Here is a 27,764-nt window from a genome sequence, read left to right on the forward strand (position 1 = left end):
TCAAGGATATCGTCACAATTTAATGAATAAATACCACTTGGAAGCTTGATGATGACTTGATCATTTGAATCAGCTGTGTAAGTGCTAACGCAAAAACAAAAATGTGCACCCCTTTGAATCCCCAGGACCAGGACTGAGAAACGCTGCTCTTCACTGGGACATCTTAATCTGCAGACAGGCTTTCACAGCTCTCTGTATCTGAGGGCAGAAAACCTCAAAAGAAATATACTACACAAAAGTGGCTTCTCTATCCAGAATAGCCTTCAATCTCACTTTGACAGCTGGGCCGGCTATCCTTTCACCCTCCTCCAAAAAATACAAATGTTTGCCATTATCAAGAGTGGCACTGGGGCTAAAACAATATTCTACATAGTGTGGGAGGACTGCACCTAAAAAGCCTGGAGACTCATAACTAATCAAAGAGCATGCATGGGTATGTCCTGACCAAAAGATGAGGAGTCAGTGGTAGGGTTCACGTAACGTTGCAGCACAGCAAGATTCTCAGTAGACAGGGGGCATGGGATGTCAGGAACAATGTCAGTGTTTCCAGATTCCAGATTATTCTCCTGATAAAACAGGTCCCCCAGCTGCTGAATCTGGAATACTCAAAATAAACAAATCTGTATTAGTGACAATAGATTTGGCAGCAACCAAATCGTCCAGTGAAAATGGCTGAGTGTTTATGTGGTGTAAATCTTAAAATTAGCAGCTGACATCTTAAGGGTTTTTTAATTAATGCATGTGAGACTGGTTTCATGTACAACAAGACAGGCAGAGAGGAAGAGAGAAAAAGAACACAGAACAGTTTAATTACCTCTGGTTATGGACACTTTTGGCAGCAATAAAGCTTCCACGGCCTGTTCCTCGGACAGTGAACATACATCTGGCAATATCTACATTTTCGACCCCTTTATCAGCTCGCACTCTGGATGTAAAGAAAATAGTTTTTTTTGTAAATATGAAAACAATAACTGACATATGACCATTCAATCAAAAGCAGCAGATGTCATTTTCAGGTTACGTCAATACAGCCCAGAAAGCTGAACACCAGACTGGTATTGTGGTTGTTCATTGGGTGAAGGGAAGTATGCAATATGCATACAAAATAATATACTTATCTTACTTGAAAATCCATCTATACCGCCAAAGATACAATGTTGTATCTTGAAAAAAAAGCATTGGAATTAAAAGTAAACTGTTTAACCTATTAACCTGCTTCATTATTTATCTATTACCAGTTGATGATGAACAACTCCAATTTCATACATCATTAAAAATGTGTCAACGAATAAGTAGGAATAAAAAAGTTTAAATAGCTTCTTAGATTTGATGGAGACATTATACATACATAGTACCTTATCAATTTATGATGTGTATCAATGTGGACTAGAGACAGGGGAGCAGGAGCAGAGTATTTTTGCCAAACAATGCATTGAAGCTGGATCATTCTGGCAACGATACATGCACCATCTACACGCTGCAAAGACACCCTAACTCTCGCCATTGTAGATGATGGCCCATTTCTCTGAGACCTCCTTTGACCATTCTAAAGCCCCCATGGGACATCCTTGCCTTAATGGCCCTGACTTTCTGTTCTAACTCTTCATCTGACATATCAGAACAGCATTCCCTGACAGACATATTGTGTACTTTCGTCCGTCTGTAAAAAAAAAAGGTAACCATTACACTGTCATGAAATATGATTATATATCGACTATGAAACAAATAGGACATGGCCTGCTTATGAGTTGCAATGAAAGAAAGGTAGATGAATTCAACTGAAAATGGCGAGAACAGGCATTCGTAGCTAAATGTTTTTGGTTAGCTTGAGAATAATAATTGCATGATGTGTAATTACGGTATGTATGTATGCAAGGCTATTAAACAAGCTAAGCGTCAGTACAGAGACAAAGTGGAATCTCAATTCAATGGCTCAGACACAAGAGGCATGTGGCAGGGTCTACAGTCAATCACGGACTACAAGAAGAAACCCAGCCCAGTCACGGACCAGGATGTCTTGCTCCCAGGCAGACTAAATCACTTTTTTGCCCGCTTTGAGGACAATACAGTGCCACTGACACGGCCTGCAACGAAAACATGCGGTCTCTCCTTCACTGCAGCCGAGGTGAGTAAGACATTTAAACGTGTTAACCCTCGCAAGGCTGCAGGCCCAGACGGCATCCCCAGCCGCGCCCTCAGAGCATGCGCAGACCAGCTGGCCGGTGTGTTTACGGACATATTCAATCAGTCCCTATACCAGTCTGCTGTTCCCACATGCTTCAAGAGGGCCACCATTGTTCCTGTTCCCAAGAAAGCTAAGGTAACTGAGCTAAACGACTACCGCCCCGTAGCACTCACTTCAGTCATCATGAAGTGCTTTGAGAGACTAGTCAAGGACCATATCACCTCCACCCTACCTGACACCCTAGACCCACTCCAATTTGCTTACCGCCCAAATAGGTCCACAGACGATGCAATCTCAACCATACTGCACACTGCCCTAACCCACCTGGACAAGAGGAATACCTATGTGAGAATGCTGTTCATCGACTACAGCTCGGCATTCAACACCATAGTACCCTCCAAGCTCGTCATCAAGCTCGAGACCCTGGGTCTCGACCCCGCCCTGTGCAACTGGGTACTGGACTTCCTGACGGGCCGCACCCAGGTGGTGAGGGTAGGCAACAACATCTCCTCCCCGCTGATCCTCAACACGGGGGCCCCACAAGGGTGCGTTCTGAGCCCTCTCCTGTACTCCCTGTTCACCCACGACTGCGTGGCCAGGCATGCCTCCAACTCAATCATCAAGTTTGCGGACGACACAACAGTGGTAGGCTTGATTACCAACAACGACGAGACGGCCTACAGGGAGGAGGTGAGGGCCCTCGGAGTGTGGTGTCAGGAAAATAACCTCACACTCAACGTCAACAAAACTAAGGAGATGATTGTGGACTTCAGGAAACAGCAGAGGGAACACCCCCCTATCCACATCGATGGAACAGTAGTGGAGAGGGTAGCAAGTTTTAAGTTCCTCGGCATACACATCACAGACAAACTGAATTGGTCCACTCACACTGACAGCGTCGTGAAGAAGGTGCAGCAGCGCCTCTTCAACCTCAGGAGGCTGAAGAAATTCGGCTTGTCACCAAAAGCACTCACAAACTTCTACAGATGCACAATCGAGAGCATCCTGGCGGGCTGTATCACCACCTGGTACGGCAACTGCTCCGCCCTCAACCGTAAGGCTCTCCAGAGGGTAGTGAGGACTGCACAACGCATCACTGGGGGCAAACTACCTGCCCTCCAGGACACCTACACCACCCGATGTTACAGGAAGGCCAGAAAGATCATCAAGGACATCAACCACCCGAACCACTGCCTGTTCACCCCGCTATCATCCAGAAGGCGAGGTCAGTACAGGTGCATCAAAGCTGGGACCGAGAGACTGAAAAACAGCTTCTATCTCAAGGCCATCAGACTGTTAAACAGCCACCACTAACATTGAGTGGCTGCTGCCAACACACTGTCATTGACACTGACCCAACTCCAGCCACTTTAATAATGGGAATTGATGGGAAATGATGTAAATATATCACTAGCCACTTTAAACAATGCTACCTTATATAATGTTACTTACCCTACATTATTCATCTCATATGCATATGTATATATTGTACTCTACATCATCGACTGCATCCTTATGTAATAGATGTATCACTAGCCACTTTAACTATGCCACTTTGTTTACTTTGTCTACACACTCATCTCATATGTATATACTGTACTCGATACCATCTACTGTATGCTGCTCTGTACCATCACTCATTCATATATCCTTTTGTACATATTCCTTATCCCCTTACACTGTGTATAAGACAGTAGTTTTGGAATTGTTAGTTAGATTACTTGTTGGTTATCACTGCATTGTCGGAACTAGAAGCACAAGCATTTCGCTACACTCGCATTAACATCTGCTTATCATGTGTATGTGACAAATAAAATTTGATTTGATTTGATTTATGTATATATATATATATATATATGTATGTAATATAGTACAATGTTATGAACCAACACTGAATCACAGGAGCAAACTACTAGCTATGTATATGTTGGACAGAAAAACGCACAGGGCTGCTTACCTGAGATGCCATCATCACACAGTCCTTCGTAGGTGTCCACTATGACTTCCTCTATGTCAGAAAGAAAGGCTGAACAGTAATAGTTGTAGCCAAACTGGCACTCAAAAAATTTGCCAAAATGGAGGGTGGTTGATAGCGAAATTAAGTTTTGTTTTCAAATACATCTTTTGTTCTCTAATATATATATTTTTAAATAAAATGCATAACGTTTTGCGCTCTACTACAAAATATGTGAATGCAAAAACATTTTTGACCTTGAAGCCTCGTTTTTGCTTTCAGAACAATTATTCTTGATTTAATTATTTTTTTTAAAGTTGCTTTCAGAAAAAAAATTATGATTGAAAAATAAAAGGTTTTGCTCTCAACAAAAATACATGAATTTGTTGCAAGTTGGGGAGGGGGCTCATGGCTGAACAATAGACTATTCAAACTTTACTAAAGAATTGTCTAATAGCCGAGCTCCAGATGAAGTCAGAAGTTAACTTCTTGCGTCGAGCCCTCCCGGATCCGGTATCGTGACTACAGCCTCAAGCTCATTACCATAACGCAACGTTTACTATTCATGAAAATCGCAAATGAAATGAAATTAATCTATTTGCTCTCAAGCTTAGCCTTTTGTTAACAACACTGTCGTCTCAGATTTTCAAAATATGCTTCTCAACCATTGCAAAACAAGCATTTGTGTAACAGTATTGATGGCTAATGTAGCATTTAGCGTAGCATTTAGCGTTAGCATTCAGCATGCAACATTTTCCACAAAAACCATAAAAGCATTCAAATAAAATAATTTACCTTTGAAGAACTTCAGATGTTTTCAATGAGGAGACTCTCAGATAGCAAATGTTCAGTTTTTCCTGAAAGATTATTTGTTTGGACAAATCGCTCCGTTTTCTGTGTCACGTTTAGCTACGAAAAAAACCCTGTATCCAGGATTGTGTAAATCTTATCAGCAAGCTCATTAGCATAACACAACGTTAACTATTCACGAAAATCGCAAATTAAATGAAATTAATCTATTTGCTCTCAAGTTTAGCCTTTTGTTAACAACACTGTCATTGATGGCTAACGTAGTAGTATTGATGGCTAACGTAGCATTTAGCGTAGCATTTAGCGTTAGCATTCAGCATGCAACATTTTCCACAAAAACCATAAAAGCATCCAAATAAAATAATTTACCTTTGAAGAACTTCAGATGTTTTCAATGAGGTGACTCTCAGATAGCAAATGTTCAGTTTTTCCTGAAAGATTATTTGTTTAGGACAAATCGCTCCGTTTTCTGCGTCACGTTTAGCTACGAAAAAAACCCTGTATCCAGGATTGTGTAAATCTATCAGCAAGCTCATTAGCATAACACAACGTTAACTATTCACGAAAATCGCAAATTAAATGAAATTAATCTATTTGCTCTCAAGTTTAGCCTTTTGTTAACAACACTGTCATCTCAGATTTTCAAAATATGCTTCTCAACCATTGCAAAACAAGCATTTGTGTAACAGTATTGATGGCTAACATACCATTTAGCATTAGCATTCAGCATGCAACATTTTCCACAAAAACCATAAAAGCATTCAAATAAAATAATTTACCTTTGAAGAACTTCAGATGTTTTCAATGAGGAGACTCTGTTAGATAGCAAATGTTCCGTTTTTACAAAAAATATTATTTGTGTCGACTAATCGCTCCGTTTTGTTCATTGCGTTTGGGTAAGGAAAAAATAATAATAATAAATCATTAAAACGCAAACTTTTTTCCAAATTACTCCATAATATCGACAGAAACATGGCAAACGATGTTTAGATCCAATCCTCAAGGTGTTTTTCACATATCTATCGACGATAAAATCCATCGTGGCAGTTTACTTTCAATTTTGAAGAAATGGAACGCACATGGATTTACAGATTACGCACACAGGACACCGGGCGGGACACTAGGTAAATGTAGTCTCTTATGGTCAATCTTCCAATGATATGCCTACAAACACGTCACAATGCTGCAGACACCTCGGGGAATATACAGAAAGCGCAGGCTCATTCCTGGCGCATTCACAGCCATATAAGGAGACATTGGAACACAGCGCCTTCAGAATCCGGGGCACTTCCTGTATGAAACTTCATCTTGGTTTCGCCTGTTGCATTAGTTCTGGGGCACGCACAGATAATATCTTTGAAGTTTTGGAGACGTCAGAGTTGTGTCTTTCCAAGGCTGTCAATTCCATGCATAGTCGAGCATCTTTTCGTGACAAAATATTGCGCTTAAAACGGGCACGTCTTTTTATCCAATAATGACACAGCGCCCCCATAGGTTGAAGAGGTTAACATACACTTAGGTTGGAGTCATTAAAACTCGTTTTTCAACCACTCCACAAATTTCTTGTTAACAAACTATAGTTTTGGCAAGTCGGTTAGAACATCTACTTTGTGGATGACACAAATCATTTTTCAATCAATTGTTTACAGATGGAGTATTTCACTTATAATTCACTGTATCACAATTCCAGTGGGTTTGCATACACTAAGTTGACTGTGCCTCTAAAAAGCTTGGGAAATTACAGAAAATGATGTCATGGCTTTAGAAGCTTCTGATAGGCTAATTGACATAATTTGAGTCAATTGGAGGTGTACCTGTGGATGTATTTCAGGGCCTACCTTCAAACTTTGCTTGACATCATGGGAAAATCAAAAGAAATCAGCCAAGACCTCAGAAAAACAATTGTAGACCTCCACAAGTCTGGTTCATCCTTGGAAGCCATTTCCAAATGCCTGAAGTTACCACGTTCATCTATACAAACAATAGTACGTAAGTATAAACACAATGGGACCACACAGCATTCATACCGCTCAGAAAGGAGACGGGTTCTGTCTCCTAGAGATGAACTTACTTTGGTGTGAAAAGTGCAAATCAATCCCAGAACAACAGCAAAGGACCTTGTGAAGTTGTTGGAGGAAACAGGTACAAAAGTATCTAAATCCACAGTAAAATTAATCCTATATCGACATAACCTGAAAGGCCTGCTCAGCAATGAAGAAGCCACTGCTCCAAAACCGCCATAAAAAAGCCATACTCCGCTTTGCAACTGCACATGGTGCACATGGGGACAAAGATCGTACTTTATGGAGAAATGTCCTCTGGTCTGACGAAACAAAAATAGAACTGTTTGACCATAATGACCATCGTTATGTTTGGAGATAAAAGGGGAGGCTTGCAAGCTAAAGAACACCATCCCAACCGTGAAATACGGGGGTGGCAACATCATGTTGTGGGGGTGCTTTGCTGCAGCACTTCACAAAATAGGTGGCTTCATGAGGTAGGGAAATTAGGTGGATATATTGAAGCAACATCTCAAGACATCAGTCGGGAAGTTAAAGCTTGGTTGCAAATGGGTCTTCCAAATAGACAATGACCCGAAGCATACTTCCAAAGTTATGGCAAAATGGCTTAAGGACAACAAAGTCAAGGAATTGGCGTGGCCATCACAAAGCCCTGACCTCAATCCCATAGAACAAGGAGACCTACAAACCTGGCCAAAATTCACCCAACTTATTGTCGGAAGCTTGTGGAAGGCTACCTGAAACATTTGACCCAAGTTAAACCATTTAAAGGCAATGCTACCAAATATGAATTGAGTGCATGTAAACTTCTGACCCACTGGGAATGTGATGAAAGAAATAAAAGCTGAAATAAATCACTCTCCACTATTATTCTGACATTTCACATTCTTAAAATAAAGTGGTGATCTTAACTAACCTAAGACAGGGAATTTTTACTAGGATTAAATGTCAGGAATTGTGAAAAACTGAGTTTAAATGTATTTGGCTAAGGTGTATGTAAACTTCCGACTTCAACTGTAGGTGTGAAAAACCCCCGTCCTATCACAGACCAGATTGGCCCTAACGACCAAGGGGGAGATAGAGCACTGATTATGCTTTTGGGTCCCAATGCACTACTTTGTCTCTAACTGACAAAGAATGGGCAATATAAACCAAATAATAAACTGATAATTGTGCAAGAATTCAAATGAAACAAGCAGGGAGCTGGTTTCGAACCCTTAACCTTCTTGCCCGAAGTCCAGCGCGCTATTGACTGTGCACCAAAAGCATGCTCAAGCTGCAGAGTCAATAGAGTGCGTCCTCGCGTTAGCCTGCTACTCAATTTAATAAAGTATTGACTTTTCAAATAATTTACCTAACACGTTATGTCGGCTGACAATTTGTTAGCTATGCTGTCCTTACGAACCACATCATTACAGCAGTATGTACCGGTATGTTAGCTATCTACCTAACGTTAGTAGTTATACATCAAACCTGACAGTTTATTAACTATAGGCTATCTAACTACCCAACGTTTATTGACTTGATTATTCCCGTCAATCTTAGCTTAGCTAAAACATGCTTATGCCAAGTCTTACAACTGCACTTTACCTATTGGTATTCATTAAAGTGTTATCAATATTTAATTTACATTGAAAATGAACTATTTTGGTAAGGCCATTCGATGTGGTAACCCTTCCTCCTAGACTTACTGTGAAGTGTCAGAGGAACCAGACTGATATGATGCATAATTTATCATAATGAAATTTTTCATTAGGCCTGCTGCCATACTTATTCCATATACATCTGGCAGATTTATTAACTCTATACCAGTTGGTGTTTTCAAGGATCAGTAGCAACTGCTGTAAACATTCTAGGCCGTAATTACAAAGCTGCACTCTCTAACCCAATAACTCTAAGATCCAGGTGATTTGTGGTTTGCAATATAACTTGGACACAAGATTTTAAGTAATATTCAATGCAACAAAGCAGCTATTGTCGTTATCATCTAGGTTTGGAAATTTACCAAATTATTGGTGACAAGTCTGTTCCATCTACAATAATAATCTACCTACAAGATCATAAGGTTCTTTATTGCATTCATAATGAGGTTTTTCTATGAGGTCATGGATAATAGAACGTCTTGTTTTCATTCCAACATAATTTCACTCAATATATTCTGATATCTTTGCAGGAATGTAACACAATATGAAGTCTTTTAATCTATTACAACTCAGTTTTTAGCTGTAAAATCCATGAGGCTATACAATGCTTTCCCATTGAAATGATTTACACAAAAGGGCAGTTCGAGGGTAACAGAATTACGCTGACTCTCAGATTTCACTTCAAATTTTAACAAACAAAAACCATTGATTTCAAAGTTTAACAAAACACACAACAAATGATTTATATGCACTAGATGACTAACAGGGGGCGCTGTGTATTGAAGTGTGACGCTCAACTTCTCCTCTGTGTTGGTGCCCTGGCTACCATGCTGTGAACAATGTGAACCCAAACCCGTGCACATGCGCAGATACTGTGTGTGAATGTGTGAGAACAAAGTCTTGCATATCGGTCATCTCTATATCTGCAGTGCTGCTTGTGGCAACGTAATTTCACAAAGTTTACCTTTAAAATATAAATCTTAGATAGGTTTAATGTTACTGTCCCCACTATAACATCAAAAATGCTTACGGTGCATTCAGAAAGTTCAGACCCCTCCAAATTGTGTTAAGTTACAGCCTTAGTCTAAAATGTATAGATTATTTTCTTCCACTCATCAATCTACACACAATACCTCATAATGACGAAGTGAAAACAGGTTTTTAGAAACGTTTGCAAATATATAAAAGACGAAAATACCTTATTTACACAAGTATTCTGACTCTTTGCTATGAGACTAAAAATTGAGCTCAAGAGTTATTCTGTTTCCATTGATCATCCTTGAGATGCTTCTACATCTTCATTGGAGTCCACCTGTGGTAAATTCAATTGATTGGACATTATTTGAAAAGGCACATAACTGTCTATATAAGGACTCACAGTTGACAGTGCATATCAGAGCAAAAACCAAACTATGAGGTGGAAGAAATTGTCCGTAGAGCTCCGAGACAGGATTGTGTCGAGGCACAGATCTAGGGAAGGATACTAAAAAATGTCTGCAGCATTGAAGGTCCCCAAGAACACAGTGGCCTTAATCATTCTTAACTGGAAAAAGTTTGGAACTACCACCCGGCCAAACTGAGCCATCGGGGGAGAAGGGCCAAGAACCCGGTGGTCACTCAGAGCTCCAGAGTTCCTCTGTGGTGATGAGAGAACCTTCCAGAAAAACAACCATCTTTGCGGCAATCCACAAATCAGGCGTTATGGTAGAGTGGCCAGACGGAAGCCACTCCTCAGTAAAAGGCACATGACAGCCCGCTTGGAGTTTGCCAAAAGTCACCTAAAGGACTCTCAGACCATGTGAAACAATATTCTCTAGTCTGATGATACCAAGATTGACCTCTTTTGCCTGAATGCCAAGCGTCACGTCTGGAGGAAACCTGGCACCATCCCTACGGTGAAGTATGGTGGTAGCAGCATCATGTTGTGGGGATGATTTTCAGCGACAGGGACTGGGAGACAAGTCAGGAACGAGGCAAAGATCAACGGAGCAAAGTACAGAGAGATCCTTGATGAAAAACTGCTCCAGAGAGCTCAGGACCTCAAACTGGGGCAAAGATTCACCTTCCAACAGGACAACAACCCTAAGCACACAGCCAAGACGACGCAGGAGTGGCTTTGGGACAAGTCTCTAAATTTCCTTGAGTGGCCCAGCCAGACCCCGGACTTGAACCCGATCAAAAATCTCAGGAGAGACTTGAAAATAGCTGTGCAGCTACGCTCCCCATCTTACCTGACAGAACTTGAGAGGATCTGCAGAGAAGAATGGGAGAAACTCCCCAAATACAGGTGTGCCAAGCTTGTAGCATCATACCCAAGAAGACTCAAGGTGGTAATTGCTGCCAAATGTGCATCAACAAAGTACTGACTAAAGGGTCTGAAAACTTATGTAAATGTGATATAAGTTTATGATTTTTAATACATTTGAAAACATTTCTAAAACCCTGTTTTTGCTTTGTCAATATGGGGTATTGTGTGTAGATTGATAAGGGGATTTTTTTTATCCTATTAAGAATAAGGCTGTAACGTAACAAAATGTGTAAGAGGTCTGAATACTTTCCGAATGCACTGTTAATACCTGTAATGTTGTATTTGGAACATTTAACTGAAATACTGTAGAATTCCATTCATTCCTATGGAGGACTGCTTCTTCTGGGGAGTGCCAATATTGGCTTCAAAGCCTTTCCTTGGCCAATACATAGCATCATTAATCCAGGGTGTGTATACATCTTTGCACACAAATCTATGCAGAACGATTTATTTGAACAATTTATTTGAATTGTGCGGATGCAGTTTCATAACAGAATTTTTGTAAAATCTTCCTATTTTTTGTGACATTTTCCATAAACTCAGTTAAATATCTCCTCTGAATTAAGCTTCAAAGATGTCTGCAGAAAGATTGGGGTGTCAGCTCTGACATGACACCTTGACTTTGAAAAAAGTATCTTCTGGTAATTGAAATACAGTAAGTAAAAAGAATATACATCCGGTAACAGAATTACGGAACAAGAATGACATCATGGGTCCCTGATCTGTACCATACAGAAATGCATAATTATGGATGTGAAGATCATTCTTTTCATGGTAATTTATCCTGAATAGATACACAAAGGTAGAAATATGCAATATGCTCCTTTGCATATTTGGGTATTATTCTACACACATGCTAGTATTCTAATGAACTCCGCCCCCAAACAAGACCACATTTGGTTGGACTGGACCAAATCTGAACCAATCATAGACGTCTATGTTTCACTAGTTTGGACGTCACAGTACAGCATAGTAGGGTTCAGTACAGTTCAGCACCGTACAGTACAATAAATTATACTGTACTCTATTCTTGTGTGCAATATTATACCGTACTATACTCTACTTATCTGTACTGTTTTGTACTGTACTATTCTCTACTTTTCTCAGTATACTGTACTGTCCAAACTTGTGAAACATACATGTAGACTTGCATTATTGGTTCAGATTTGGTCCAGCCGGGCGGACTGATCCAATTTCAACTACTTTTCAAAGTCCATGGACATCCGTAGTCGGTTCGTCCTCAGTGGTTGAGGATGCTTGTTACAATAAATGGAAAGCAGGTGGTAGGTGACAGTGAGAGGTGAAATTAACAGAAGAGAGAGAGAGTGAGAGTGAGTGAGTGAGTGAGTGAGTGAGTGAGTGAGTGAGTGAGTGAGTGAGTGAGTGAGTGAGTGAGTGAGTGAGTGAGAGAGTGAGAGAGAGAGAGAGAGAGAGAGAGAGAGAGAGAGAGAGAGAGAGAGAGGGGTTGTCCGGACTGAAATCACAGTCTTGCATTGACCCCCAGATGATAGAAAGAGAAAGAAAACAGTTATGAGCTGAACATAATAGCATGCCAGTGGAAAGGAGTATAGTAGCAGGTGACCCAACTGTGGTTTCAAATCAAATCAAATTGTATTTGTCACATGCGCCAAATACAACAGATGTAGACCTTACAGTGAAATGCTTAATTACAAGCCTTTAACTTCTCTAGGGTAGGGGGCAGCATTTGGAATTTTGGATGAAATGCATGCCCAAATTAAACTGCATCCTACTCAAGCACCAAAGATAGGATAGATTTGGATAGAAAACACCCTAACGTTTCCAAAACTGTTAAAATAATGTCTGTGAGTATAACGGAACTGATTTGGCAGGCGAAAACCTGAGAAAAATCCATCTATTCAATGCCATTAGAGTATCCATTTTATTTATTCGTTATTTTACCAGGTAAGTTGACTGAGAACAAGTTCTCATTTGCAGCAACAACCTGGGGAATAGTTACAGGGAAGAGGAGGGGGATGAATGAGCCAATTGTAAACTGGGGATTATTAGGTGACCGTGATGGTTTGAGGGCCAGATTGGGAATTTAGCCAGGATACTGGGGTTAACACCCCTACTCTTAAGATAAGTGCCATGGGATTTTTAATGACCTCAGAGAGTCAGGACACCCGTTTAACGTCCCATCCGAAAGACAGCACCCTACACATGGCAGTGTCCCCAATCACTGCCATGGGGCAAACATTTTAGACCAGAGGAAAGAGTGCCTCCTACTGGCCCTCCAACACCACTTCCAGCAGCATCTGGTCTCCCATTCAGGACCAACCCTGCTTAGCTTCAGAAGCAAGCCAGCAGTGGTATGCTGCTGGCATTGGCTTAGGACTCAAAGTGCAGTTCCTATGCAGTTCCTATGCCTTCCACTAGATGTCAACAGTCTTTAGAAATTGTTTCAGGCTTGTATTCTGAAAAATGAGTGTGTAAGAGCAGTCTGAATAAGTGTCCGTGTCACAGAGCTTTTTCATGCACGCGACCGGGAGAGTGCCTTCCTTCTTTACCTTTTATATTGACAACGTTATTGTCCGGTTGAAATATTATCGATTATTTGGGCTAAAAACAACCTGAGGATTGAATATAAACATCATTTGACATGTTTCTATGAACTCTACAGATACAATTTTGATTTTTTTGTCTGCCTGTTGTGACTGCGCTTGAGCCTGTGGATAACTGAAGAAAAAACGCGCAAAAGAAAACAGAGGTTTCCAGATATAAAGAGAGACTTCATCAAACAAAATGAACATTTATTGAATGAATAAATGTCTTCTGAGTGCAAACATATGAAGATCATCAAAGGTAAGTGATTCATTTTATCTCTCTTTTTGACTTGTGTAACTCTTCTACTTGGCTGGTTACTGTTTGTAATGATTTGTCTGCTGGGCTATGTTCTCAAATAATTGTAAGGTATGCTTTCGCCGTAAAGCATTTTTTTAATCTGACACCGTGGTTGGATTCACAAGAAGTTAATCTTTAAACCTATGTCAAATAGTTGTATCTTTTCTGAATTTTTATCATGAGTATTTCTGTATTTGAATTTGGCGCTCTGCAATCTCACTGGAGGTTGGCCAGGTGGGACGCTAGCGTCCAGCCTACCCTAGAGAGGTTAACAATGCAGGTTTAAGAAAATCCCTAAAAGAAGTAAGGGATGAGAATAACAAATAATGAAAGGGCAGCAGTAAATAACAATAGTGGGGCTATATACAGGGGGTACTGGTACAGAGTCAATGTGTCAAAGTGCGGGGGGGGCACCGGTGTCAAGGTAATTAGTTACCTTGACACCGATTAATTAGTTAATTACCTAATTAATTAGTTAATTATGTAAGTGTAGGTACAGTTATTAAAGTGGCTAAGATAATAAGCAGCATTGAGGAGGGGGGGGGGATGCAAATAGTCTGGGTAGCCATTTGATTAGCTGTTCAGGAGTCTTTCGGCTTGGGGGTAGAAGCTGTTTAGAAGCCTCTTGGACCGAGACTTGACGCTCCAGTACCGCTTGCTGTGCGGTAGCAGAGAGAACAGTCTATGACTAGGGTGGCTGGAGTCTTTAGGGCTTTCCCCTGTCACAGCCTGGTATAGAGGTCCCGGATGGCATGAAACCTGGTTCCGGTGATGTACTGGGCCGTACGCACTACCCTCTTTAGTGCCTTGCAGTCGGAGGACGAGCAGTTGCCATACCAGGCAGTGATGCAACCCGTCAGGATGCTCTCGATGGTGCAGCTGTAAAACCTTTTCAGGATCTGAGGACCCATGCCAAATATTTTCAGTCTCCTGAGGGGGATAAGGTTTTGTCGTGCCCTCTTCACAACTGTCTTGGTGTGCTTGGAACATGTTAGTTTGTTAGTGGTGTAGACGCCAAGTAACTTGAAGCTCTCAACCTGCTCCACTACAGCCCGGTCGATGAAAATAGGGGTGTGCTAGGTCCTCCTTTTCCTGTAGTCCACAATCATCTCCTTTGTCTTGATCACGTTGAGGGAGAGGTTGATGTCCTTGCACCACACTGTCAGGTCTCTGACCTCCTCCCTATAGGCGGTCTCATCGTTGTCGGTGATCAGGCCTATCACTGTTGTGTTATCAGCAAACTTAATAATGGTGTTGGAGTCGTGTCCGGCCGTGCAGTCATGAGTGAACAGGGAAAACAACATGATTATCACACAGATGCACTTTGTGCTGAGGAAAATAAAAGGCCACTCTAAAATGTGCAGTTTTGTCACACAACACAATTCCACAGATGTCTCAAGTTGAGGTAGCTGGCAATTGGCATGCTGACTGCAGGAATGTCCACCAGAGATGTTGCCAGAGAATTTCATGTTAATTTCTCTACCATAAGACACATCTAACGTTGTTTTAGGCCTCACAACCGCAGACCACGTATAACCACACCAACCCAAGACCTCCACATCCGGCTCCTTCACCTGCAGGATTGTCTGAGACCAGCCACCCAGACAGTTGGTGAAACTGTGGGTTTGCAAAACCAAAGAATTTCTACACAAACTGTCAGAAACCATCTCAGAGAAGCTCATCTGCGTGCTCGTCGTCCTCACCAGGGTCTTGACCTGACTGTAATTCGGAGTCGTAACCAACTTCAGGCCCATTGTTGTGCTATTCATCCACCGCCATCACCTTATGTTTCAGCATGATAATGCACAGCCCCTTGTCACAAAGATCTGTACACAAGTCCTGGAAGCTGGAAATGTCCCAGTTCTTCCATTGCCGGCATACTCATTTGACATGTTTGGGATGCTCTGGATCCACGTGTACAACAGTGTGTTCCAGTTCCCGCAAATATCCAGCAACTTCGCACAGCCATTGAAGAGGACTGGGACAGCATTACCCAGACCACAATTAACAGCCTGATCAATTCTATGTGAAGGAGATGTGCCGCGCTGCATGAGGCAAATCGTGGTCACACCAGATACTGATTGGTTTTCTAATCCACGCCCCTACTTTGTTTTTTCAGGTATTTGTGACTAACATATGCATATCTATATTCCCAGTCACGTGAATCCATAGATCAGGCCTTAATGCATTTATTTCAATTGACCGATTTCCTTATATCAACTGTAACTCTATAAAAATGTTGAAAATGTTGGATGTTTATTCAGTGTACACTACAGGTTAAACATTTTGGAACATCTACTCATTCACAGGTTTTTTTCAAAATGTTACTATTTTCTACATTGTAGAGTAATACTGAAAACATCAAAACTATGAAATAACACATATGGAATCATGTGTTAACCAAAGAAATGTTATGACATGAAGGTCAGTCAATAAGGAACATTTCAAGAATTTAAAAAGTTTCTTCAAGTACAGTCACAAAAACCAGCCAGCGCTATGATGAACCTGGCTCTCATGAGGACCGCCACAGGAATGGAATACCAGAGTTACCTCTGCTGCAGAGGATAAGTTCATTAGAGTTACCAGCCTCAGAAAATGCAGCCCAAATAAACGCTTCACAGTGTTCAAGTAACAGATGCATCTCAACATCAACTGTTCAGAGGAGACTGTGAATCAGGCCTCCGTGGTCAAATTGCTGCAAAGAAACCACTACTAAAGGACACCAATAAGAAGAAGAGACTTGTTTGGGCCAAGAAACATGAGCAATGGACATTAGACCGGTGGAAATGTGTCCTTTGGTCTGGAGTCCAAATTGGAGATTTTAGGTTACAACCGCCATGTCTTTGTGAGACTCAGTGTGGTTGAACGGATGATATCTGCATGTGTATTTCCCACCGTAAAACTGGAGGTGTGATGCTGTGGGGGTGATTTATTTAGAATTCACACTTAACCAGCATGGCTACCACAGAAATCTGCAGCGATACGACATCCCATCTGGTTTGGGTTTAGTGGGACTATCATTTGTTTTTCAACAGGACAATGACCCAACACACCTCCAGGATGTGTAACGGCTATTTTATCAAGAAGGAGAGTGATGGAGTGCTGCATCAGATGACATGGCCTCCACAATCCCCCGATCTCAACCAAATTGAGATGGTTTGGGATGAGTCAGCATACAGTTGCTCAGCATACAGCTCAGCATACAGTTGAAGTCAGAAGTTTACATACACCTTAGCCAAATACATTTAAACTCAGTTTTTCACAATTCCTGACATTTAATCCAAGTAAAAACTTCCCTGTCTTAGGTCAGTTAGGATCACCAAATTATTTTATTTGTCACCAAATGATTATTTATTAAGAATGTGAAATGTCAGAATAATAGTAGAGAGAATGATTTATTTCATCTTGTATTTCTTTCATCACATTCCAAGTGGGTCAGATGTTTACATACACTCAATTAGAATTTGGCAGGACTGCCTTTAAATTGTTTAACTTGGGTCAAATGTTTTGGGTAGCCTTCCACAAGCTTCCCACAATAAATTGGGTGAATTTTGGCCCATTCCTCCTGACAGAGCTTGTGTAACTGAGTCAGGTTTGCAGGGCTCCTTGCTCGCACACACTTTCAGTTCTGCGCACAAATGTTCTATAGGATGGAGGTCAGGGATATGTCATCTCCACTCCAATACCTTGACTTTGTTGTCCTTAAGCCATTTGCCACAACTTTGAAAGTATGCTTGGGGTCATTGTCCATTTGGAAGACACATTTGCAACCAAGCTTTAACTTTCTGACTGATGTCTTGAGATGTTGCTTCAATATATCCACATAATTTTCCTCCCTCATGAAGCCATCTATTTTGTGAAGGGTACCAGTCCCTCCTGCAGTAAAGCACCCCCACAACATGATGCTGTCACCCCGTGCGTAACGGTTGGGATGATGTTCTTCAGCTTGCAGGCCTCCCCCTTTTTCCTCCAAACATAACGATGGTCATTATGGCCAAACAGTTCTATTTTTGTTCCATCAGACGAGAGGACATTTCTACAAAAAGTACGATCTTTGTCCCCATGCAAACCGTAGTCTGGCTTCTTTATGGCGGGTTTGAAGCGGTGGCTTCTTCCTTGCTGAGCAGCCTTCCAGGTTTTGTCGATATAGGACTCGTTTTACTGTGGATGAAGATACTTTTGCACCCATTTCCTCCGGGATCTTCACAGGGTCCTTTGCTGTTGTTCTGTGATTGATTTGCACTTTTCGCACCAAAGTACGCTCATCTCTAGGAGACAGAACGCATCTTCTTCCTGAGCGGTATGACGGCTGCATGGTCCCATGGTGTTTATACTCGCATACTATTGTTTGTACAAATGAACGTGGTACCTTCAGGCATTTGGAAATTGCTCCCAAGGATGAACCAGACTTGTGGAGGTCTACATTTGGCTGATTTCTTTTGATTTCCCCATGATGTCAAGCAAAGAGGCACTGAGTTTGAAGGTATGCCTTGAAATACATCCACAGGTACACCTCCAATTGACTCAAATGATGTCACTTAGCCTATCATTTTCTGGAATTTTCCAAGCTGTTTAAAGGCATAGTCAACTTAGTGTATGTAAACTTCTGACCCACTGGAATTGTAATACAGTGAATTATAAGTGAAATAATCTGTCTGTAAACAATTGTTGGAAAAATGACTTGTGTCATGCACAAAGTAGATGTCCTAACTGACTTGACAAAACTACAGTTTGTAAACAAGAAATTTGTGGAGTGGTTGAAAAACAAGTTTTAATATTCCAACCTAAGTGTATGTAAACGTCCGACATCAACTGTATGTGGGAACTCCTTCAAGACTGTTGGAAAAGCATTCCAGGTGAAGCTGGTTGAGAGAATGCCAAGAGTGTGCAAAGCTGTCATCAAGGCAAAGGGTGGCTATTTGAAGAATCTCAAATATAAAATATATTTGGATTTGTTTAACACTTTTTTGTTACTACATGATTCCATGTATGTTATTTCATAGTGTTGATGTATTCAGTATTATTCTACAATGTAGAAAATAGTCAAAATAAAGACAAACCCTTGTGTTCTAAGTAGGTGTTCTAAAACTTTTGACTGGTAGTGTATATGCTTTAATTTCTCAAAATTATAGACTCATAGCTTTCATTTGAAAGTTTGACATGTTCATATGAACTTTATATGTTAGTGGGTCCTTTTACATGGAAATGCACAGAGTCGAAAAACACAGAAAATGCGAATCGAATGTTAAAATACATTCTAATGTGTGCCTGGGAGTTGAGCAGTATTTACATTTTATTTTATAGGCCTTTTATTCTGTAGGCCTTTTAATTCTGTAGCTCGGGTGTTCCAAATATATTTCCAGTTTGACACATTGTGTGACTAACAAAGGGTCCCATCACAGCTTGAAAAGCCTTTATTCAATAACAACAATACCCATCTGCCTGAAAAAATTAAGACAAATACTTTGCACGCACCGAAGGGGGACTACCACAGGACCTAATCACTTTCCACCATCTCATTTGCAAGGGGCTGTAATTAATTGAGATGTGTAATAAGTGCAGAGAAGATTTATTAACTCATTGCTTCTGTGAAATTCAAAGCTTTGACATTTAAGGTAGTCAATTTCCAAGTCAGGCAAGACAAAAATAAAAATTACCTCGGCTTCAGTGACTCACTCCTGCCACACTATGTGCTGCATTAAAGGACAGACAATTCAGACATTGAAATGTCATTATCATGTAGTTTGCATATAGACATGATATGAATTATTAGCGTGTGTGTGAGATATGCACAGGTTCTCCATTGATTGGCCATTGCCTTTTGCCTAATTGGGTTGTTTTCCTGTGATAAGGATGAGGCCAAAAGTAAATTCTGATGAATAGTAGTGTTACACGCTATACCAAAACATTTTTTTAAAGTTTGGTACTAGAATTTTGGTTACGTTTGGTACTTCTGTCAAATGTGTCTCATGTGATTGAGAGGATCAAGTCTGTATCAGTTCAGCCACTTTATAGCGTGAAGAGCAAAGTGCCTGCTCCGCTTACTTACTCATTGCTAGAGCTGTCTGGGCTACATTGTTAGCTACCCATTCACGCTGCACAGAATTTAACACACTTGAAGGATGCAACATGGCATGTAGGAATGTTGAAACTGTTCGTTACTGTTTGCAAAATAATGTCCGTACGGGCTAGAAGACTATTACAATGGAAGATGACACCGGTGTCACGCCTTGGTCTTAGTATTTTGTGTTTTCGTTATATATTTGCTCAGGCCAGGGTGTGACATGGGTTTATTTTGTTGTGTTTCGTATTGGGGTTTTGTAGGCATTGGGATTGCGGCTGAGTAGGGGTGTCTAGTATAGGCTTGGCTGCCTGAGGCGGTTCTCAATCAGAATCAGGTGATTGTCGTTGTCTCTGATTGGGAACCATATTTAGGTAGCCTAGGTTTCACTGTGTGTTTTGTGGGTGATTGTTCCTGTCTCTGTGTTTGTTGTCACAAGATAGGCTGTATAGGTTTTCGCGTTTGATGTTTTTGTATATATTTAGTTATTTCATGTATCGTTTATTTTCATTAAAGAACATGAGTAACCACCACGCCGCATTTTGGTCCAACTCTCTTTCAACAGACGAATGCCGTTACAACCGGTAGTGTACAGCTTTAAATGTAGGCTAACTTTCCTTGGTAATATATGCCAAATTTGCTGATTTGAAAGCTGATTGTCACCAAAAATTATTCATTCACTTTGTCTCCTTCGCCAACAACTCATTCACTTCTTTGTCTCCTGACTGGTTTCCACTACATTCCATAGCCACAAAGTCATATCCCACAGCCACATTCTGCCTTGCAAATGAGTCATTACTTTCTTAAAGAGAGAGCAAAAATGTTTAGAAAATAAGAGATTGCTTCTCCTATGTAAATGTTGTTGATCAGTACAATAAAATAATCTTCTAGCAGCCAATAAATAATTCCTAAATGGAAGGGAATAATTCCTAAATGTCATCTGTAGCACCGTGAAATCAGCTCAAACAAGCTCAATAACTCAATGCATGCACACACTTCTATTGAATAATATGCATTCACCTATTTTGTGAATAGACCTGGACTACATCTTGAATTACAGTTACACAGTCTCAAAATGTTTTACATAACAATGTTAAATGTAATGATATTGAACAACGATTGAACAGAGCAGTAGCTGAGTTTATCTGTCTGGATCAAGTGCCAATCTGTGACTGTGGATGATACACCTTTTTTTGTTGTGGTATCGTTTCGGTATACAGTATCGTGATACTAAATCTGGCATCGAAGTCCAAATTCAATAGAATGCAGCAGTAAGTGCTAGAGAAGCAGCTCCCAGGCAAGCTGTTTGAAGATTAACGGAGTGATGGAGATCTCAGTGACAGTGAAAAATAGGCAGCATCAGCTGATAGTAATGATGTTATCAGTCACTCTGAGTATGGTCTCTGACTCAGACAGACACATGAAGTGTCTGAACGAGAATGAACTGAACTGAACGAGAATGCTGAGTTCACCGAGGAGAATACTGTTGTTGATATAAAGTCAGGCCAATGGAAATGCTCAACCTTGACACAATGGCTAACATGCTGACCACACCGCTCGTATCGTGTTGAAAAACAGGTATTGAAAAACAGGTATGTGTCAATTTATTTTGCAATCATTGCACCCACGCTGCACGCAAGTGTCAACGAGCGTCTGTGTAGCCAGGCGCTAAAATATAACTTGGTTCTACTTGTGATGCTCGATGCGCTGCAAGTCCTGCCTCTCCCATCTCCTCATTGGTTTTTAGCAGCATATACCCTCGTGGGTGATTGAAAGATGAACTGAGGTCACACTCCAGTCCAGTTGGTTGTGGTAATGCACCTTAAAGTTGGTTACCAACCTCCATATAAAGTCCAAAGAAGAATAAGAAGCCTGAAGGAGACGAGATTACTAGAAACAAACTTGGTTTACCGTTTATCTGTGGATTAATTGTCAGAAAAGAGGACCTTGTGCATTTCAGGTAAAATAAAAAAACAAATGTTTATATCCCAGGACAAATTAGCTAGAAACAGCAAGCTATCTAGCTAATTTGCCATAAATTATTAATGCTTTTTGACCTGTCCCCAAATTAATATAATTGGTTCAGAGTTTGTTTTGATATTTCAACCTGCTGGTCCTGATCGCGTCTGGTGTGGGTGGACAAAATCAACTTGTGCAGTCTGGTCAGTATGTAAGTACCAAAACTATTAGGCTTGGGCGGTATACCATATATACTGTATACCAGGGTATTTGGAAATAGCCACGGGATGGTTTGTCAATACCATCAGTACTGTTGAAACTATTTCTTTTAAGTTTTTCAATACTTTTGAATATTTGTAGAGTTAAGTTCTAAACAACAGGGTAAAAACTGACGGACAACTATGAAAAGCTCAAACCAAGTTTATTCACCCAATGGGTCAGACAGCTGAACAGACAAAGACATGTTCCCACCAGCACAAGTATATATACCCCATTTTAGGTGAAGTCTCCTCCCTCCCTCTAAACATTACACGGTGGCCCACGCACGCTGCTGGTTTGGGTTTCATGTAACAATATTTCAAGTTTAGAAGTCAGAACCGATCAGTAGCTACAGGGTTTGTAGCTAACGGGTCTGAATACTTATGTAAATGTGATATTTCAGTTCTCATATTTTTATACATTTGCAAAAAAAATCTAAAAAGCAGTTTATGATTTGTCATTATGGGATATTGTGTGTAGATTGATGAGGGGATTTTTTTATAGCTATTTTAAAATAAAGCTGTAACGTAAGAAAATGTGGAAAAAGTCAAGGGGTCTGGATACTTATGTTCAACTTTATGAGCTGGATTGCCTGTCTTTCCAATTAATTTATTCTCATTTACATATTTAGGTAGCAGCTACTAGGGTTGCACAATTCTGGGAACTTTCAATAAATCCTTTCCAGAAATCCTGTTTGGAAGATTCCAGATTTCCTGCTTATGTCCTCCTGATTCCAGGTTTCCTCCAACCGGGATTTCAGGAAAACCAGGGAATTTATTGAAAGTTCACGGAATTTTGCAACCCTAGCAGATATCATGGATATTCACTATTACTTGTGCTAATTTTGTTAGCATTCTGATAATAGCCTCCCATTAGGCTTTTTCTGCGTTTTTTGGTGTCCCCTTGTATACTAAGACGGTAATACCGTATATCCCGATATGACAGTAGGACTGTATGACGATATGCAAATCTGGATACTGCCCAGCCCTAAAAACATATCAACTAGTCACTGTCTAAAATGACATTTTAAAGACAATTATTGCCAGACACAGCATTCTCTAACATTTAAAACATCAGAAAAAAATGTGATGTATCAAATTACTAAAAAACATTTAGGCTAGTCAAGACTAAGATCTAGGAAGCAAGAGAATGAAAAGGACAACTTTGAGTTAACCTATATGCCTATGATCAAATCTGCACACTCAACTGTTGAATAACTCTACCAAACCTGTGTCAACCTAAATCACTTTGATTATCATCCCTCTACTGCACTTCAAACAAGTGCCATTGCAGACAACAACACACAACTGACTGACAGCGCTTGACTTGTTTCAAGTGCATCCTTCACAGAGCTCAGCATTAATCAGAACGGTATAATTCAGTGGAACGTTCCTAAACCCAGAAAAACCATGCTGTGGTGACACACTGTAGCCTACATGTCAGTTCAGGGAGTTTTAGCTGAATAAGATTGGGTTTTTTGTCGCCTTGCTTATATTATGACCTTAATTTAATTCTGAATTTACTGTGTACAATAAAAGCCTAAAGGCATCACACATGGCATTAAGACTGACTAAAATGTGTGTTAACAAAATGGAACGTGATGAGATGAACAAAAGCATCTTCTGAGATCTTAGAACAGTAACAAGGCTTGGGAAATAGTCGGTAGCACTTTACCAAAACAAGTTCATCACAATGGAAACATTGTTTTCCCAGATACGGTAGGCTATATGCTGTAGATATCCTTGTTTCTCAGGTAATGGGCAATGTGTAGCACACACTGTTTGGGAGTTGGAGATATTTCCTAATAAACCAGTCAATCAATTCATCAAACGACCACAGAGACAGTACAATACTATTTCAGTGATCAAAATATACATCAATAGAAATTATGTATGAGACATGGCAGGTGAATAGGACACAGACAGCATCCAACAGTACTTGTACCATGTGAAATATGCCAACAAAGACATGCTTACGCAAACCACATGTCCTCTAGTCTAGTGGACAGAGTTAAATCTGACAATAAAAGCCAAAACCTGTTCTATCTGAGAGGAAAATGACTGCATGTCATTTCCATTCAGACCTCCTCTTTTGCTCTAAGGTGAAAACTGCAGTGCCCAAAGTATTTGTGCAATCTCTACACTGTCCAACCACCGGATGAGTGATCCAATTATATGACAAAATACTTCCCCATGGAGGAAATTGTCCAACGCATTGACCAGCAAGTAGCAATAGGCTTGTGAAGTGAAGGCACCATAGTGAACAGTGTGAAAAATAAAGCTTGCTGAGTGACAACGATTATTAACGGGACATCTGCAAACAGAAATATCACCATTATTGAAAACGGGTCCTAGTAACGGTAGTAGTAGACTAGTAGTAACAGCAATAATATTTTAGCTGTGGAATGTTTCATTTGGATGGCAATGACATGTGTGTTATCTGAAAGTCTGAAAAATCGATAAACAAATGCTTTTAAGCAGTATATCAGAGTGAAAATGACCATGTAATAACAGAGTTATAACTGGTCTCTATAAACTGCAGCAATGAAAATAAAAAACAACTGAAACACTGAGCTGGTGTCTTGATTTATATGCATGCAGTTGTGGCACATAATTCCAATTAACAAATTGGCAATGCTGTCTTCTCGTGACGTTATGTCTCCCAGTAGTCAAACTTTCAATTCTACTTGCACTTGACGATCCCCGCATCCGTGTTGAAGCATAATAACCTGTCTGTCCACACGCTGTGCAAAGTTTCTTGACAACATCACCGTGCAAAACGTGGATGTGGTTAGCATAGAATGGCCTAAAATAAATGTAGACATGTTGCACTTGCAAGAAGTTAATCATTATTCTTCACTAGGCTGCGCGAAAGTGTTTTGAACAGTAAAACAACAAAAAGGTTAAACAAACATGATGCGACTAAGCATCCGAACACAAAACTGTTGAAAAGTGTTAGCCAAAGATGCATGAAAAATATCAACTCACTTACCTAACAACACGATACTTATCAGGCTGTCCGGTAAAATGGTCCTCGGCGATATCACATCAACACACTCTCATTCCGTCCTCTCATCTCCTCAACACAGAGCTGCTGGTAAAAGTTAGTGACGTCACGGACTCGGGTTAACGTAGCTGTTCTGGAATTGCCAGCAAGCTGCACATTTAAAGTGACAGATCATGGGTTCGTGACCAAATTGACATACATCTGGACATCAAGTGCCACCTTTCAGGGTAATTTGCAGCTGAATTTTTTTAATCATCAACTGACAAATTAAAACTAAATTGCAGGTATTAGTCATTGTAATTCGTACAGGCCATGTTTGTATAAGTCAATACATTATATATTTCGAACCAGACAATTGATTGTGTAGAAATGTAAGCAAGATTTAAAAACACATTTTTTTTTGCTCAAATATTATATCTGTTTCAGCTTTTTGCGGTCAATTTGCAGTCTACAAATCATTTCTAATTATGATCCAGATACCCGACAATTCTCTCAATAAAAAATCGTCCCATGGCTAGAACAAACTAATTTAACTTTATCTCACCTTTATCCCAAGGTCTCTATCTGTCACGTTCTGACCTTAGTTATTTTGTTATGTCTTTGTTTTAGTATGGTCAGGGCATGAGTTGGGTGGGTTGTCTATGTTAGATTTTCTATTATTTGCTATTTCTGTGTTTGGCCTGGTATGGTTCTCAATCAGAGGCAGCTGTCAACCGTTGTCCTTGATTGAGAACCATATTTAGGAGCCTGTTTTCTATTGTGTTTCGTGGGTGATTATTTTCTGTTTTCTGTTGTGTGTCTGCACCAGCCAGAACTGTTTTCGGTCGTGCTCTTTGTTAGTTTTGTTATTTCCGTGTTCATTTAATAAATATGGACACATACCACGCTGCACCTTGGTCCTCACCTTCCTGACAAAGAAATGATCAGTCTATAATTGTAGTGGTAGGTTTATTTGAACAGTGAGAGACAGAATAACAACAAAAAAAATCCAGAAAAACCCATGTCAAAATTGTTATAAATTGATTTGAATTTTAATGAGGGAAAAAAGTATTTGACCCCTCTGCAAAACATGACTTGGTGGCAAAACCCTTGTTGGCAATCACAGAGGTCAGATGTTTCTTGTAGTTGGCCACCAGGTTTGCACACATCTCAGGGGGGATTTTGTCCCACTCCTCTTTGCAGATCTTCTCCAAGTCATTAAGGTTTCGAGGATGACGTTTGGCAACTCGAACCTTCAGCTCCCTCCACAGATTTTCTATGGGATTAAGGTCTGGAGACTGCCTAGGCCACTCCAGGACCTTAATGTGCTTCTTCTTGAGCCACTTCTTTGTTGCCTTGGCCATGTGTTTTGACATTCTCAAGCTCTCTGCAGGTCATTCACTAGGTTCCCCTGTGTGGTTCTCAGATTTTTGCTCACTGTTCTTGTGATCATTTTGACCCCACAGGGTGAGATCTTGCGTGGAGCCCCAGATTGAGGGAGTTTATCAGTGGTCTTGTATGTCTTCCATTTCCTAATAATTGGTCCCACAGTTGATTTCTTCAAAACAAGCTGCTTACCTGTTGCAGATTCAGTCTTCCCAGCATGGTGCAGGTCTACAATTTTGTTTCTGGTGTCCTTTGACAGCTCTTTGGTCTTGGCCATAGTAGAGTTTGGAGTGTGACTGTTTGAGGTTGTGGACAGGTGTCTTTTGTACTGATAACAAGTTCAAACAGGTGCCATTAATACAGGTAACGAGTGGAGGACAGAGGAGCCTCTTAAAGAAGAAGTTACAGGTCTGTGAGAAGCAGAAATACTTATTTTCCACCATAATTAGCAAATTAACTTCATTCAAACTCCTACAATGTGATTTTCTGTAACGGCGTTCGTCTGTTGAAAGAAGAGAGTCGGACCGAAGCGCAGCGTGTAGGTTACTCATGACTTTAATGAAAGATAAGACGGTACAAGAAATAACTGAAATACGAAAACAACAAACGAAACGTGAAACTAATTACAGCCTATCTGGTGAATACATCACAAAGATAGGAACAAACACCCACGAAATACAAAGCGAAACTGAGGCTGCCTAAATACGGTTCCCAATCGGAGACAACGATAAGCACCTGACTCTAATTGAGAATCGCCTCAGGCAGCCAAACCTATACCACACCCCTAATCAGCCGCAATCCCAAATAATACAAACCCCAATACGAATACAACATATAAACCCATGTCACACCCTGGCCTACCCAAACATATAACAAAATACAATGACCAAGGCGTGACAGAACCCCCCCCCCTAAGGTGCGGACTCCCGGACGCACCTCAAGAGCATAGGGAGGGTCCGGGTGGGCGTCTGTCCATGGTTCGGGACGTGGACCCCACTCCATAAATGTCCTATTTCCTCCCCTTCGCGTCCTGGGATAATCCACCTTCTCCGCCGACCATGGCCTAATAGTCCTCACCCAGGTCCCCACATAACTGAGGAGCAGCTCGTGACAGAGGGGCAGCTCGGGACAGAGGGGCAGCTCAGGACAGAGGGGCATCTCAGGACAGAGGGGCATCTCAGGACAGAGGGGCATCTCAGGACAGAGGGGCATCTCAGGACAGAGGGGCATCTCGGGACAGAGGGGCAGCTCGGGACAGAGGGGCAGCCCGAGACAGAGGGGCAGCCCGGGACAGAGGGGCAGCCCGGGACTGAGGGGCAGCCCGGGACAGAG

The 27,764-nt window shown here is 40.9% G+C and overlaps 1 long non-coding RNA gene across 1 annotated transcript; it reads right to left on the reverse strand.

Moving 5' to 3' along the window:
• On the reverse strand, nt 1-25,138 carry LOC124043802. The gene is made up of 3 exons (XR_006840383.1): nt 25,053-25,138; nt 815-925; nt 1-596 (listed from the first exon to the last, which is right to left on the reverse strand). It is a non-coding gene; the product is annotated as an uncharacterized LOC124043802 (long non-coding RNA).
• Nucleotides 25,139-27,764: the final 2,626 nt, after the last annotated feature.

Source organism: Oncorhynchus gorbuscha, linkage group LG01, assembly GCF_021184085.1.
Source record: "Oncorhynchus gorbuscha isolate QuinsamMale2020 ecotype Even-year linkage group LG01, OgorEven_v1.0, whole genome shotgun sequence".
Classification (NCBI taxonomy): Eukaryota; Metazoa; Chordata; class Actinopteri; order Salmoniformes; family Salmonidae; genus Oncorhynchus; species Oncorhynchus gorbuscha.